General features: G+C 29.1%; 1 protein-coding gene across 1 annotated transcript in view; it reads left to right on the forward strand.

Moving 5' to 3' along the window:
* Positions 1–15255, forward strand: part of LOC109598514 (V-set and immunoglobulin domain-containing protein 1) — a 66949-nt gene that overhangs the window by 27741 nt on the left and 23953 nt on the right. The window lies entirely within an intron of this gene.

Below are 15255 nucleotides of genomic sequence, written 5' to 3' on the forward strand. Positions count from 1 at the left end.
TTTACCACTGAAAATTTATTCAGAGAAAACCTATGAAATTGACTAGATAATAATAAATTAACGAATCGGACACTGGAATTGAGCCGACATATAATTAAATAAGTATTTATCATTATACAAACGCACGTATTATCATTAAAATAATATGACGGTGGATAATACTAATTACTCTCGACGTTCGCTTCATTAATAATATTGTTTATTATAATTAGCGTCGCCGCATTAACTGGAAATCGTGGCGAAATTTACGGGTGATTTTGTGTTTACAAATCGTATTTATAAAAAAAGAAAAGTTCCGCCGGTTTCATTAATACCACTGGATGTCGGTGGGTCGGCGTGGAGAAGAAAAAACCTAATTTTTACGTTATCCATCCCATTCCCGGTTTTTATGGGTGGCCACGGAACGCCGAGAAAGATTAAGGCGAAAAAACATAATTAAACACTAAGAAACCCGCAGACAAATAAGATATTCAAATTAAATTCGGTGGCTGAAAAGTTGAACTCCATGTGCAACCGGTGTAATGGAAAAGCCACCAGAAAATGTTCGCAAACGAGAGAGGTGGAAACGACCGCAATCATTTATTACTGTCTGTGTTTTCTTACCGATCCACGTCCACGCATAGTATAATTAAGACAAACAGGCGATTAATTATTTTTTTTAACGGCCACGTTCGGCACAGGCGTTTGGGAATTAGTTCGTAATCTTGGCCTCCAAAGATACGGTATGAATAATATATGTATAATATATATATATATATATATATATATATATATATATATATATATATACATATATACGGTATGAATAATATATGTATAATATATATATATATATATATATATATATATATATATATATATATATATATATATATAAACATTTACATAAATTAAGTAAATGCTACATTTATTATTATTATTATTTTTTTAACTTAAGTACATTGTAATTGTGTTTCTTTTGTAAACCACTGCGTAATTTGCAAGTCATTCAACATTTCACACTTTAATTACAAAAGTTGCAATTGACAGTGATTGATTTAACATTATTTCAAATTGCAAACGACAAAGCTTTTAACTGGAGTAGACTGTGTAATCAATGTAATTAAAACTGGCACTTACAACATGATAAAACCGAATTTAATAACCCTACGTGTAGAATAGAACACACCCTCTCAATTCATTCCGAGTAATTTATGAGGAGATATTTTTAATCGCACTTAATAACTGCACACACACACACACTATAGTGCCCAGTGTCTACTGTAGTTCTAACGACTGAGATAAATTGAAAATTGATTGTGATTGATGGAAATTAGTGATGTTGTCACGAATTAATTTCATTACGTTGACGTTAAAATGGCTTTCCACAAAGTCTGTCGCATTGATTGAGACACAGACACTCACAGCCGAATGGCAAAATGTTAATATTTGCACTAGTTTTTGTTTATGGATATCCGAGCTGTAGGCTATAAACATGCTTTTTGCATGGTTTTCGAAATGAACGTCATAAATCATAGATGCTAACAAAGAAAACATTAAACGAAATTTATTGTTCAGAAATCAGAGGTTTCTGTTATTGGGGAACGTTACTCAAGTCTGATGAATGCGCTGTTTGAGAAAGTAATAGAAACATTGTATGCATAATAAAATAATTTAAGCCGGTGCTGTCCAATGGTACTGGAACATTTTATGGACGAACGTAAATTACGTAAGGGGAAATCGATAAATTTTGCTGGAAAACTTCTGCGAACTGTGTATTCCTTGCGGTTTGATTAATTGTTCGACGGTATGCACACAACTTCAAAAATCTTGGAACGCCCTATTAATTTCGCTCGGCAGTATTTAAGTTTTGTTTTTGTTTGGAGTTCATATTTGGGTTATAATTCGTATCTTGTTAGTTATTTGTTTTAGAATTTTTTAAAATTATTGCTTAATAAAACTTTTGGGAGTTATAAAATTTAAAATATTATTCTACTATAATCACGGTTATTAGATATTATTTTGAAATTTTTATAATTCCTTAACAAAATATAGATACAGAAATATGTAAAGAGCTAGATTTAGATGAATAATATTTCGTTAGAAATGTCAATTGTAGATCCAATTATACGATGATACTTCATATAACTGTAGAAAATTCAAATTTTGTATAATGTTTGACGATTTGGCGAAATTAAAAAAGAAGGAATATAAATAATATAATTTTTGTATTCGCCACTTCAAGTTATCCTAAAAAATTTGTTTGTCTTTCCATAAAATCCAGATAATTAAATCGATGATCAAGATTAATAGAAAACGGAAATGTTGAAGCATGGTACACAGTAATAAATATATTACTACATTTTATTTCTTATGTAATCTTGATTTACCAGAATTAGACATGTTTGTAATTAAATAAACTAACGATTTCAAATGTAAAATTTGGGATGTGGGAATTATTTGTTGTTGAAAAAATTACTGAAAGCACATAAAATTTGAACAGATGTAATTTAATAACTTCGTAAAATGGAGAAATGAAAGAAAAAAGAAATTGTAATAATAATAATAATAATAATAATAATAATATGATTTTTGTATTCACCACACTGAACCTAAAAAATATTTAATTTTAATTTTCAGGTTCAAATAGCACAATTACAATAGAATTCATTTGATCTTCAGTCATTTGATTGTCTTCCCATAAAATCTAGATATTAACCGATGATCAAATTGAAAGATTTCATAAATACATGATTAACAGAAAAAGTAAAAGTTCATGTCGAAACTCTTTCCACAGTAGTAAATCTAAATATTCGTTTATTATTCTTTCAATCATAACATTTTTATTTATTATTATTAAACTTGGGATGCGGGATTTATTCGTTGTTGAAAAAATTACTGAAAGCACAAGAAATTTAAACTTTTACATATGTAATTTAATATCTAGGTGAAATGGAGAAATTAAAAAAAAAAATAATTATAATAATATGATTTTTGCATTTACTATACTCAAATTACCTTAAAAAATGTTTAATTTTAATTTCCAAGTACAATTAGGATTCATTTGATCTTCAGTCATTTGTTTGTTTTCCCATTAAAACTAGATAATTATCTGATCTGATAAATACGTGATCAACAAACAGAAAACATAAAAGTTTATGTCAAAACTCTTTAAATAGTAGTAAAATTAAATATTCGTTTATTCTTCTATGGTAATATTTTTATTTCTTATCTAATCTTGATTTACCAAGGTATTCGTAATTCAATAAACTAACGATGTAGATTGTAATACTTGGGATGTGGGAATTATTTGTTGTTGAAAATATTAATGAAATAAATAAAAAAAAAATTGAATTTTTTACAGCTGGAATTTATCATCTAGATGAAATGGCGAAATAAAAAAGACAATAATAATAGACATTTTTACCATATTCAAATTACCTATTAGTTACTCCAATTTAACGATATCCATTAATTATTTATTATAATGACATTTTTTTAATCATAGCTATTGTAATAAACTATGTATAGTAATTATTTAAATAGAAATCTCATTTTTCATATGTTATATTTAGTAGCGTTGTGTCTAATTATTATTTACTAAGGTTTAAACTATATTTAAACTAGATATAACTTACTAATTATCGTTTAAGTCCTAATAGGCAAAACAATTATTTTATTGAAAGTTACAGTAAATAAGTGAATTTGAATTCACATTCAATTATTCAAATTAAATAAAATAACAATAAATTTATTTATTTAGCAATATCACTTACTTCGATATTTCTGTTACTAACGAAATTCAACGAATAAAACCCATGAAATTGCGAATACGCGACTACAAAAACATATTTTACTGATGAAACTGATCCACTCAATCATAAATTTTTTGCTAGCATATAAATAAAAATTTGCACCGGAACAGTAACGGCAGAACATCAGCGTATGCACGTATATTTTAAAAAAAAATCAAGTTGATTAACTGTTGAGGGCAAATTAACGTGATTAGTGGAAATGGGTATGCCGATGTGATTTACAGTTTCAATCAAAACACACTCAACCTTTTGGTCATTAATTTAACGTATGGCAAATACTGAATTTAAATTTTGAAATATTTTTTATTAAAAGAATTCATCGAATTTGTACCTCTTAAACTGCACCCAATTTAGGGTAATTATAATGGGTAGTGTATGTATACAATAATTTGAACGTATGGAATACAATAATTGTTAAACTGTCGTTTTTACAATGCATTTAGCACATCCGCACCATAAAACTTCCTATTCCACATTTAATGGCGGATTTTATGAAGTTTACCTACAATTTACAGTCTGTGTATAGAGCCCTGACAAATATGCACAATTTAATTCTGGCGTGAAATTTGCAAAAGCCCGGTTATAAAATAATATAGCGCATAAACAAGAGCCTTGTATATTTCGGACATAATGGATAAAGCATCAAACGTCACGTTCCCAACTACTTTTGATGATGGACAAATAATTTAATCAGCGAAGTTATTAACGATTGAAAACAATTTTATACTTCCGACTGGCAAATAATTAAAATATGTCATATATTTTCCAGTCTAGAGATATTTAATTAAGCCGAATCGATAGTGCATCATTTCTATATGTATATCCGTATCAAATGAGCTATGAATCGTTGCTGGATGTTAGCATTATGATTTTTTATCAGTTGCTCTTTGATGTTTACACATTTTGGTGCACGGAATTTCATCAGAGTCGATTATTTAGTGAAACAAAAATTTATACGTCAAAACTATGCGTTTAAAGCATTGTTTCACATTATTATCAACGGTTGGTGTTTTCGAAATTGAAAATTTTCCACCAAAAGCGTACAAATTGCTCATTCATCGAATCATTTAGAATTAAAAGAAAAAAAGAATTAACACTAAATTGCATTCTTAATAGATTTTGTCCTGTCAAACGGGAACGTGTATTTGTTTTGTTAACTGGGCTTAAGCAAAATCATGGGGCGAATCTCGTTTGTGTTGTGCGACGTCGCTCTATTTTATTTGTCTTCAAGTTTTATGATTGGTTGACAGAACAAACGGGAATTTACTCTTGATTAAGAACAGCACTGAAGACAGTTCCGTGCAATTTGCTGAGACACATGTAACATTATAATCTTTCCTAGATTAATCAAGTATTATCTCGTGGTGACAACTTGTTCAAAAGCCAAAGTTCGTTATATTAAATATTATTTAAATTTGAGGAGTATTTCCATTAGGGACTTTCGTTGTCTTAATTACTTTAGATTGTGACGTTTATGCTGGCTTAAAATCTCCAAACATTTACAAGCCAAATTATTTAAATGTTGTTTCGTTCCGTCGAGACATATTTGCAAAATTAATGATTATTTATTCATGTTAAGCAGATCGATCAACATAATGAAATTATTAACAAAATAAAAATCAAAAGTGGGCCCCTGTCAATAAGTCATTTAATTATACTATATAAATTTGAATTGACACGTATTGGTATTTATTACTGAAGATAAACAATTTTAAATCCAATAAAAATTACGGCTTCGTTAAAAACCAGTAAATTCTATTTAATGGAATTGAATTTTCATCTTTATATCCGAAAACAAATTTGTCATCATTCAATTTTAATGAACCATTACACAAAATTTATCTGACCTTATGTACATGTTGCAATTATAATCGTTAATAATTTGTGTTGCAAATAAAATTAATTACATGTTCCCAAATTATTTAAAGCTGATTGTGGAAATTATTGTTTGTATACAATAATCTATATCATATTATTAAAAACACATTTCTCATTAAGTTTTGTATGCAAATCAGATATTAAAAGGGCTCACACAAAAAGAATGTTCATATAACTGCTACTTCGTATATGATTAAATAAATGAAGACTTCGCAGAAAATTAAAATAAAATTCGTTACAAAAATTGCGACTGGAAAGTTAAAACTCTCGTTAACTACTGCTTAGTTGTAGGTATTAAGTATAAAATTGAAATACACGTTAAAGTGGAAGCAAAATCAATTATTTTTTTGTGTGTTGGTTATTTCCAACAAAGAGTTTGCACAAATGGAATTGTGAATGTATAAAAAAAACCTATTATTTCACAAATCTCCCTACAATTTAAATTTATTATTGCATAAATAATTGCATTTGAATAGTCCTCGACTAACAAAGCAATTGAAACTTAAGTCTTGACCATTTGCAGGCTTCAGTGAAATAAACCGATTCAAGTTCAATTGTTGACCGCGGTCCATTCTGAGCAGTTCATTTCACCATTATATTTAGAAATTGATGCATCTCTGATTCGACGGCGCATTGTTGTTGACCAATCGAATTGGTTCTGGAAGGATTTTCGGTTTCGGTTTGTTTTATTATCGACGTATTAGTGCCTCGCATTAACATTTATTTAATTGCTCGCGTAATTATCATTCCGGCTTTGGCGAGAAGTTGTTACGTGCTGAACAATTTATCAAACGGACAGGGGATGAAAACCGTCAGACATAGCTTTATACTCCGCCGAAAACGTAATTATATGCTAAAAACTCGATTAAACTAATCCATTAGTTTTGTTATTCCATATATTGTTCGGGAAGACAGGCAAACTTTGCTTGATTGGCACATATTGTTCGCTTTAATAGTAAAGAATTCCTTTTTATCGGAAGAAACGGCGAATTCAAAGGATAACTTACTGTGACACAGACATGCAAAGGATATTAATTCAACCCAAATTGTTTCTGAAAACAAGATCGAATTACGATAATTTATCCGATTTCAATTTGAAATAGACTGCACGCTGAATTTTATATCATAGTTTCCTTCGTGCCCGCCCTTTGAATAGAAAATACTTCCGTGATATCATCCGAATCTATAAATTAATGAGCCATCGATTTTGATTATAGTTATTTTTGGAACTTTCCATTTATATAAATAAATGTTAAATCCCCGACCTAACCTAACCCGAGTTATCTATATTTAGCCTATCATAAATATTAAGTCAACTGTAATGTCCTTTAATCAAAATTTATGTACAGTTAATTTTTACAAAGTGCATTATTAATATCAGTATATACATATTAATTTAGTTTATACCGGTAATGTTGTCAGAATATATATTATATTAAAACAATACAGTGAGACTATTTTCATTAACTCAATAATAAATAAATACTATAAATTAATATTATAATTTACTTAAAAATAAAATGTTTTTTTAAACATTTAATAATTCCTAATCTACACACATATATTTGCAGTCATTAAATTATTATTAATTGAATGGCAGAATAATGGTCGATGTACTGATATTATGTATTGAATGAAAACTGAATTGTTTTTAATCATTTTTACAATATTATTACAAATAAATTAGTGGCAAAATTAATTAATTGAGTGGTAGACTGCATATATATTTTGTAAATTAAAACAAGCATTATGTTATTTATTCATATTAATAATTTTTAAATTATTTATCGGAAATGTAAAATATAAATATGTTTACAAATAAAATACTAAGAATTTTGTTTATCACCAATATATCCGTGTAATATAAAATGTAAATATAAAATGTAAACATATATTTAAACAGTATTTGATTCTAGAGATCAAGTTTCAATTTAAATAAAAGGAAAAATTTAATTAATAACTGTAAATATTAAATATACATTATCACTTATATATACAGCAACTTTAGCAATATTAATTTGTCTTGATAAAAATGTTAATTAAGTTATTAATATCTGGAAATTTTTTTTTTTTGATAAAATGATTGTTTTTTTAATTTGTTGCTCTACATATGAGCGACAGTTTATTATAATTAAAATTTTTATACATAACTTATTTTTTAGCGATACTACGACATTGAAAGTAATGATTTAAAATCTAATATATCAAATGCATTGAAACTTCCCAGACTTTTTCTATTACTTAATCTAGCTTTCTAAAAATCAAATAAACCACTACTACCAAAGTTTCAAACACAAAAGTGTACATATATATACATTTTCAGAAAAATTATTCGTTGTTGAATTTTCCTTTTAATTTATATGTGCAGTGTTAAAACAATTCATTAAAATAATTACTGATAATGGTTGATTTATTTTTTTTATAATAAATTCAAGTACAAACTATGTGTTACATTTTATGGTTATATTGTGTAATACATGCGTTAACATGCATGTTAACTACAAACATAGATATATTTAAAATATATCTATACATAACTATCTACAATAATAATTTATAGTTTACAAGAAATCAATTTCCACAAAACCACACCAAATTCGATATACATACACATTAATCACTCAATTTAATCGCTTTTTGTTTAATAACACAACACGTTTGTAATTATAAATTTTAAATATTGGGTGTAATAAAATAAATTTTGTTTAAAACAGGAGCAATTAAAATTTTATTAATGACCCACTACCTGGACATTAAAGACATTTATATATGTTTCACACTTAAACGTCTAAAATTAAATGGGACCCCTGCATATATTTCAGAATTAAAAGTTACAATCAACAGCTGTGTGAAATTATTAATTCCCGAATGTAAAGCCATTCGATGGCAGCTAACGTTTAAAATCGTTTCATCTCCACTTACTGGAATAGACGATAAATTGGTTATTTTTGTAAAGCGAAACTTTTATCTGACAGCGCCGTAATCACTTAGATTATAAAAGCCACAAGTCAGAGTATGTGTGTGGCAAAGCTCTTGATCATCGTAACTAATTTTGTGGGTATGTTACACCCAGATATTTTCAGTAATTTCATCGATCAAATAATCATGATTGCTGTCTAACGTTTTGTTAGCAACACTGGAGGTTACGGTTTTACATTAAATATTTACCGAAGACAAAACGGAACTTTCAAACCCGTTGTTGTTTTTAATATTTAATGTGTAAGCAATAATCAAACGACTCGGTACATTACTGGCATTTTTATACGTTTTCAAATATAATTAAAAAGTAATTTTGTAAATTTACATACTTAATATAATATTACCAATACAAAGTACCACGACTAAATTTAATATAACAGAACATTACCCACATAAAAACCTCTTTTGAAAAAACATTAAATATTTTAATGAAATTTAAGCTCTTAAACCGCCATAAAATAGAAGAGTGACGAAACCGTAAAAATATCGTTAACGGGTATTAATATGTTGAGAAGCAACTCGAATTCTTAAACAATTTCATATTTTTTTATTACTTATTTAGTTACATCAGAATCTCCGGGCACATAATATGCATTAATGCTGCTTAAATTTCAATTAAAAAGTCATTAAAACGCCACTTCTGAGATTGTAATGAATTTTTTATAATTAATAAAAGTGGTAACAGCAAAAGCGTATCTCTTTCATAACCCACAAACATTAAAATTTGATGTCTTCATTTTAAAAGTCTTAGTAAAGTTTTTGTACGGACAATAACTCTGATTGGACATTTTTAAGCAGTTTTGTCAAAGCAATGTCTGTTCGTTCTTTTACGTTTTATAAGTAATGTCGATTTGAATTTGGCTCTGTCGGAATAAGGAGTTGCCCGAATCAATTTACCAACAATTTCAAACGTTATACATCCGATTCTCATTAAGCTCGATTTAGCTGTAACAAATAGTTTTCAACTTCAATTTTCTATCATGTTCGTTCCTAAGACAATTAACAGGATTGGAAGGCGGATTTATGGCGTCGAGTTGAAGGTACTAAAAACTACTTTGTAAATTGTATTGTGTTGTAACCGGCTTCTAAACAACTACAAAATATTTTGACAAATCAGTCCATTTCAAGGTAAAAGTAGTTTAAAATTATAACCTGTCTATACTTCATCATTGATTTTTTTTCATGTTATCTGTAAAAGAAAGAAGTGTTTTATATAGTAGTGGGACTGCTTTCTTTATGACAAAAAATGTAAATGTGATAATTTACCAAAAACTAATGAACGAAAATCTTTGTCTATCTCGTGAATGTTTTAAAAATAAATTATAAAATTAATTAGTACCTGAACCTCATCAAAAATATAATGAAATCATAAAATAATTATGTTTCATAAGGAACTACGTTTACAAAAAATAATTATTATAGCTCATTATTTTGGAGAATTATGTTTACCCTTGTGTACATTTCTGATTTATAATAGCCATATTTTCTTGTAATTTGCACTCCTTGTTTTTGAATGCGCGACGCAATTTAATTTAAGTGTTTGTGGCAACAATTACTGAAAAAATAAAGTACCAAAACCCACCAAAAAATAGATAAAAAATACATATAAAAATCTGCAGTTTATTGTCCAATTAAAATATTGTTTTCTCTACAGTGCATTGCAGTGATTGATTTATAAAGTTAATTAAATTTTATTGAAGACCTCCGAAACGGTTCAACATTTTTGTGTTTCGGTTGATATATGAGGATGGCGTGCGAAACAATAGTTAGATAAATAAATAAAAAAAATATAACAAACAATTTAAACACAACAAAAAATAAATTTAAATTTAAACAACAGAAACAATTAGCTAATTATTTTAAATAAGCTGCCGTATAAATGGTAATTTAAAAGAGTCAATTAAAATCCGAAAAAGGAGTACAAGAAGGTAGAAGTCTGATAATAAAATGTACATAATTTAATTCGCAGCGGGGAAACTCCCGATTCAGCATTAAACCTCATCTTTCTCAGTTCTTGTACATTAAATAATATTCCGTATTGGCTACGGAGACTCGGAAAAACTTGGTTTCTTAATAAAAATCACGCTTTTAACCTCAACCGTGCGATTTAAGATTTATAACCGAGTTTCGAAGTTTCAAAGTCATCAAATTAAATATCTGAAACAGTCACGGCCTTTTTTATTAAAAATGGCACAAGTTTAAAATATCAGATGGAGATAATTTCGGTGTTTCGTAATTTTTAACGTGACATAAAATGATTTAGTGCGTTAATGCCTTTCATTTTATGGCATTTATGTCATTTGGTCTTGTCCCTGTTTCGCTGTTTGCAGAAAGGGACGTTGAACACTCTATTTCTTTGGTTGCATGTGTAAAAATAATTAGATGTAACTTGCTTCATGATGAATATTTTTTTAATGAGAAATTATTATACACCATTTTTGTAATTAACTGCTTTTGTAACTTAGATGTTCTTGGTGGATACAGTTAAAATAAATGTAACGACACAATTTATAATTTTATATTACTTAAAAAAATAAATGGACAACCAGAAACAAAATTCATAATAGTAAAAGAATTTAACATAAAATTAGGAATAAATATTCTAAGAGTAATATATACCGAGTGGTATAGGTAAATGGTATGGAGAGACGGAGTTTTGGAATATCTTTCCCTTTTCGGTCACATCCGGTTTCACCGGAAATGGTTCCATTTTAGAATTTTTAAATGGAATACTCCGCATATTTTTACATTTTTGGATTTCTGAGACAATTCTCGATCAGACTGTGACATTTAAAAAGTCGCAATATTTGTTAGAATTCCTGCATATTTGGAAAACTGGGCTTTTTAGTAGAACATTGGTTCTATGTCTTGGTAGAGATACTCTGCTTCTGGAATTAAGTTGTGGCACGTTAAATCGAATGTTAGCTAGTATGTATATATGAATAATCAATTTTGCCATGTAATATATTGACAAGTAACTTTGCTGACATATTTTCTCTTCTTACTAGCAATGAGTTCATAGAATGTTCTTGCAGCAATTGTGATCGGTGTTACGAGCAGGCTAATTTGATGGCAGTGTAAATGGGATTTCAGATAATTCTGTAATACTTCAATTTGCTTCGTACTAGTGCAGAAAACATAATCTGTAATGCAATTTGAGAATTTAGCGATTTGCAGTGTTGTAAGACAAATCCCAAGATCAGGAAGCTGATGCTTATTTGCGGCGCAAAAGATAATTCATTGTCAAATAAAACGCTCAGATCTTTACAACAATCCTTCCTTACCAGTACACATCCATTTATGTTGTATGAAAATTTGACTGGCAATTTACGTTCGTTGTAACTTACAATAAAGCATTTCTTTACATTTAGCTGGAGGTTGTTACTCTGACACCATGCCACCAAAGTGTCAATATCACTTTGTTGAGTAAGGGCTTGTCCAATACTATCGATTTGATAATATAGAATCTGAAATTCTGATTAGTTTTAAAAAATATTCAGCAGCGTACAAAATAGGACAAGAAAAATAGGAGAACCGTTCAAAATTTACACCACTATAGCAATATGGAAGAAATTTATTACATTGAATTGTGGGTATGTATCTTAAGATATTGGACCAAAGGTGAAGAAATATGAAAAAGAAACAATTTTTGAAATTTTAATTTGAGACGCTGTATTTTCTTCAGGATAAACTTTAGAAAAAAATTATTATAACAGCTCCTAAGTTGTTGGCAATACATTTTTCATACATGTGTTTAATGTAACTGGTGGTGCTAAAATCTGAACATCAATTAAGCCACCAGGAGCTGTTAACACAAAAGAACACATATTGACAAGTGAAGTTGGTTAAATCTAGCGGTACTGTCAACTAGCCAGATTAACGATTTAAAAACCGCTTCATCTATTATTGAAACGAGTTTAGGATGAAAAAGATTGGCGAGACCACCCTTTAAATTTTATCAGCAATAACATCGAGGGGGTGATATCTGACGCTTCATCTCGCTACTCAATATTTTACGACGTCATGCAGAGGGGTTGGCTACTTTCGTGATAATAGTGTTCATTAGTGCGAACTACTTATGGCAAAGAATGACATCAGGGATAGCGGTTTATCAGATATGAGGCAGCGAAAGCAAATTTTGCCGCTAACCCCACTCAGAATATATTAAAATTAAAATCAGTTTTCGTCCGTCGAATCTGGCACACGGTGCCCCCGTTCCGCCACAATCACGAAATATTTACGTTTCGTCTAGTTGTTTTGCTAACTTGTTTCGGTTATGATTATTTGCATAATTTAATGCGATATTTGAAATGTACTATGTGCAGTGCGTGAGTAAACATCGAAATGGGAATTTGCAAAGTCCTAATGCGGTGGTTATTGGAATATGTTTCTAATAGATTATCGGATGTTTCTTTAATAAAAACCGGATTATTGCCGTTTCTGTAGTTCGTTATTACAAAATATATCCGGTGGTTATATTAGGCAACGGGCTGTAAAGTTGAAACTTTGCTAATGCTCATTACTGAACTAACAATAAGTAGTTTTGTTTTAGAATTATCAAACAAATTTATAAAATAAACCCCACACACCCACACTAAATCTTAATATAATATTTGTATATTTAAACATTAATTGTAAGTTGCACCAATTAATACTAAAATTTAAAGTTATCAATTAGGAAAGTTTGCACATAATTTACACAGGGTGTTAAAAAATATCATAAACTTAAGGGGGTGTAGTATGGGCTAAAATATATTATATACTGTAACATAGTTATATACATTTTATTGCCAAAACTACTCTAGTAAAATTTGTTTAAATTGCACATTTACTTTAGTACCTCCATAAACTTTTAGCGGAGATTATCTCTCTGTGTGTAATGAATCTAAAGTATCCAACTTGGATGCACGTAAAATATAAATTTATATTTAACATGTTAATGTCGTGCGCCTGGATTTTTTTCAGGATCACTGTTAATGTGTCTTAATAACCTGGAGGTTAAAGAAATTAGGCTTTTGAGCAAATTCCCACCATCAGTCACCAGAACGCAGCGTCTAGGAATTGATTTTTCCAGTTTTAATTTATATAACACGCATACGTAGCACGAGTATAGGCATAATGTGCAATGTGAGGTTGGTTACGAATTTTTCGTATTACGTGACCCGTATGAAATGGGTCATTTCTCTACATACAAGAGATCCATTATATTACATTATCTCAGTAAAATTTATGAGCTAGTTAAAGCAAATGAATTATTAATAATAAGGAAGCTACACCTCAATTTTCAGCGAGTTGCATGACTGCATTATATTTAATAGCGCCAATAAACACGTAGATACAAGCCAATATTACCCTGGACTAGTTACTGGGGGGTTTGATTCAGTGTAACCAATTTATTTGGTACAAACAGTTGTTGGTTAAAATAAACATAACTGGCAAAAATGCAGTGTCGACCGGTTTACATTATAAATACGGACATTACATGCCATGTTGTTTAAATCTGATTAAATCATTTCACGAACTGTGACATGTCACAGTTTATACCGTACGTATGTAGATAACGATTGTCAAACAGTATTAAATGCATACCGACAATTAGTTATTATTAATTAATAAATATTTTTGTATTAACTTAATTACTTCGTTTGTTTCCAAATAATTTATGATAATCCAAGCTGAACTCGCCGATAACTTCGCCCGCTTCTTTTGATGAATTCAATGCGGGCGTCCAGGAAGAATATTAGTTACACTCTCTACACCACCGTTACTGCTTCCTAATTGACTTATAACATAAAAGGAAAAAGAATTTCTCAGCCTTTTTACACCAAATAGACCCTAATAATAAGATTTCAACCTCCGTGAGGCCTAATAAATGGAATTCGTTGGATGGGAATGGGTAAAACAAGAATAAAGCGGCTATTTGGATCTGGAGGTTATTTACTTTTTCGTTATTAATTCAATTGTTCAATTTTTTTCAGAGTTTTTTTTATTTTTATTCCCGTAATTATACTTCTAAGCTAAATGATATTGTAATAGGTGAAAGAGTATTTTCTGTGGAAGACGTAAAATGTGGTGATCTGAAAAAATAATAATAAAACCAATTTTATGTTATGGTAGTGACAGAATACATGATGGCCACAATCGACTATTTTCTTTTTAACTTCCCACACTAAAAAATTGGTTTCTAGACACCTTTAAAAATGGTATCCAAAGATGTACTCTTAATTTTAATAGGCCCTCCTCATTTCAGTTTCCATTTTTTCTTCAGTTCCATATGGCAAAATCCATATCTCGCCATTACTTGATCGTACACAAAATTTCTATTTACATTTTTTGTAGGAAATTGAACGCTGTATAAAAAAGATGTCTTACAATTTTTTCATAACTATTATCGTTTAAAAGATGTCGGACGTCAAAGTTTGAAAAATTTAACAAAAATTTATTTTTTTCTTCTAAATTTCGTAGATAAATAAATATATAAAATGTCCAACTATTAAAATCAGTACGCATTGGCATTCGAGTGCGAATATCTTCTAAATGATTAGAGTAATCGATTAATCATAAGAGATTAATTTGTAGAGCCTACAAAAATATATATTGCACA

This window comes from Aethina tumida, chromosome 1, assembly GCF_024364675.1.
Source record: "Aethina tumida isolate Nest 87 chromosome 1, icAetTumi1.1, whole genome shotgun sequence".
Classification (NCBI taxonomy): Eukaryota; Metazoa; Arthropoda; class Insecta; order Coleoptera; family Nitidulidae; genus Aethina; species Aethina tumida.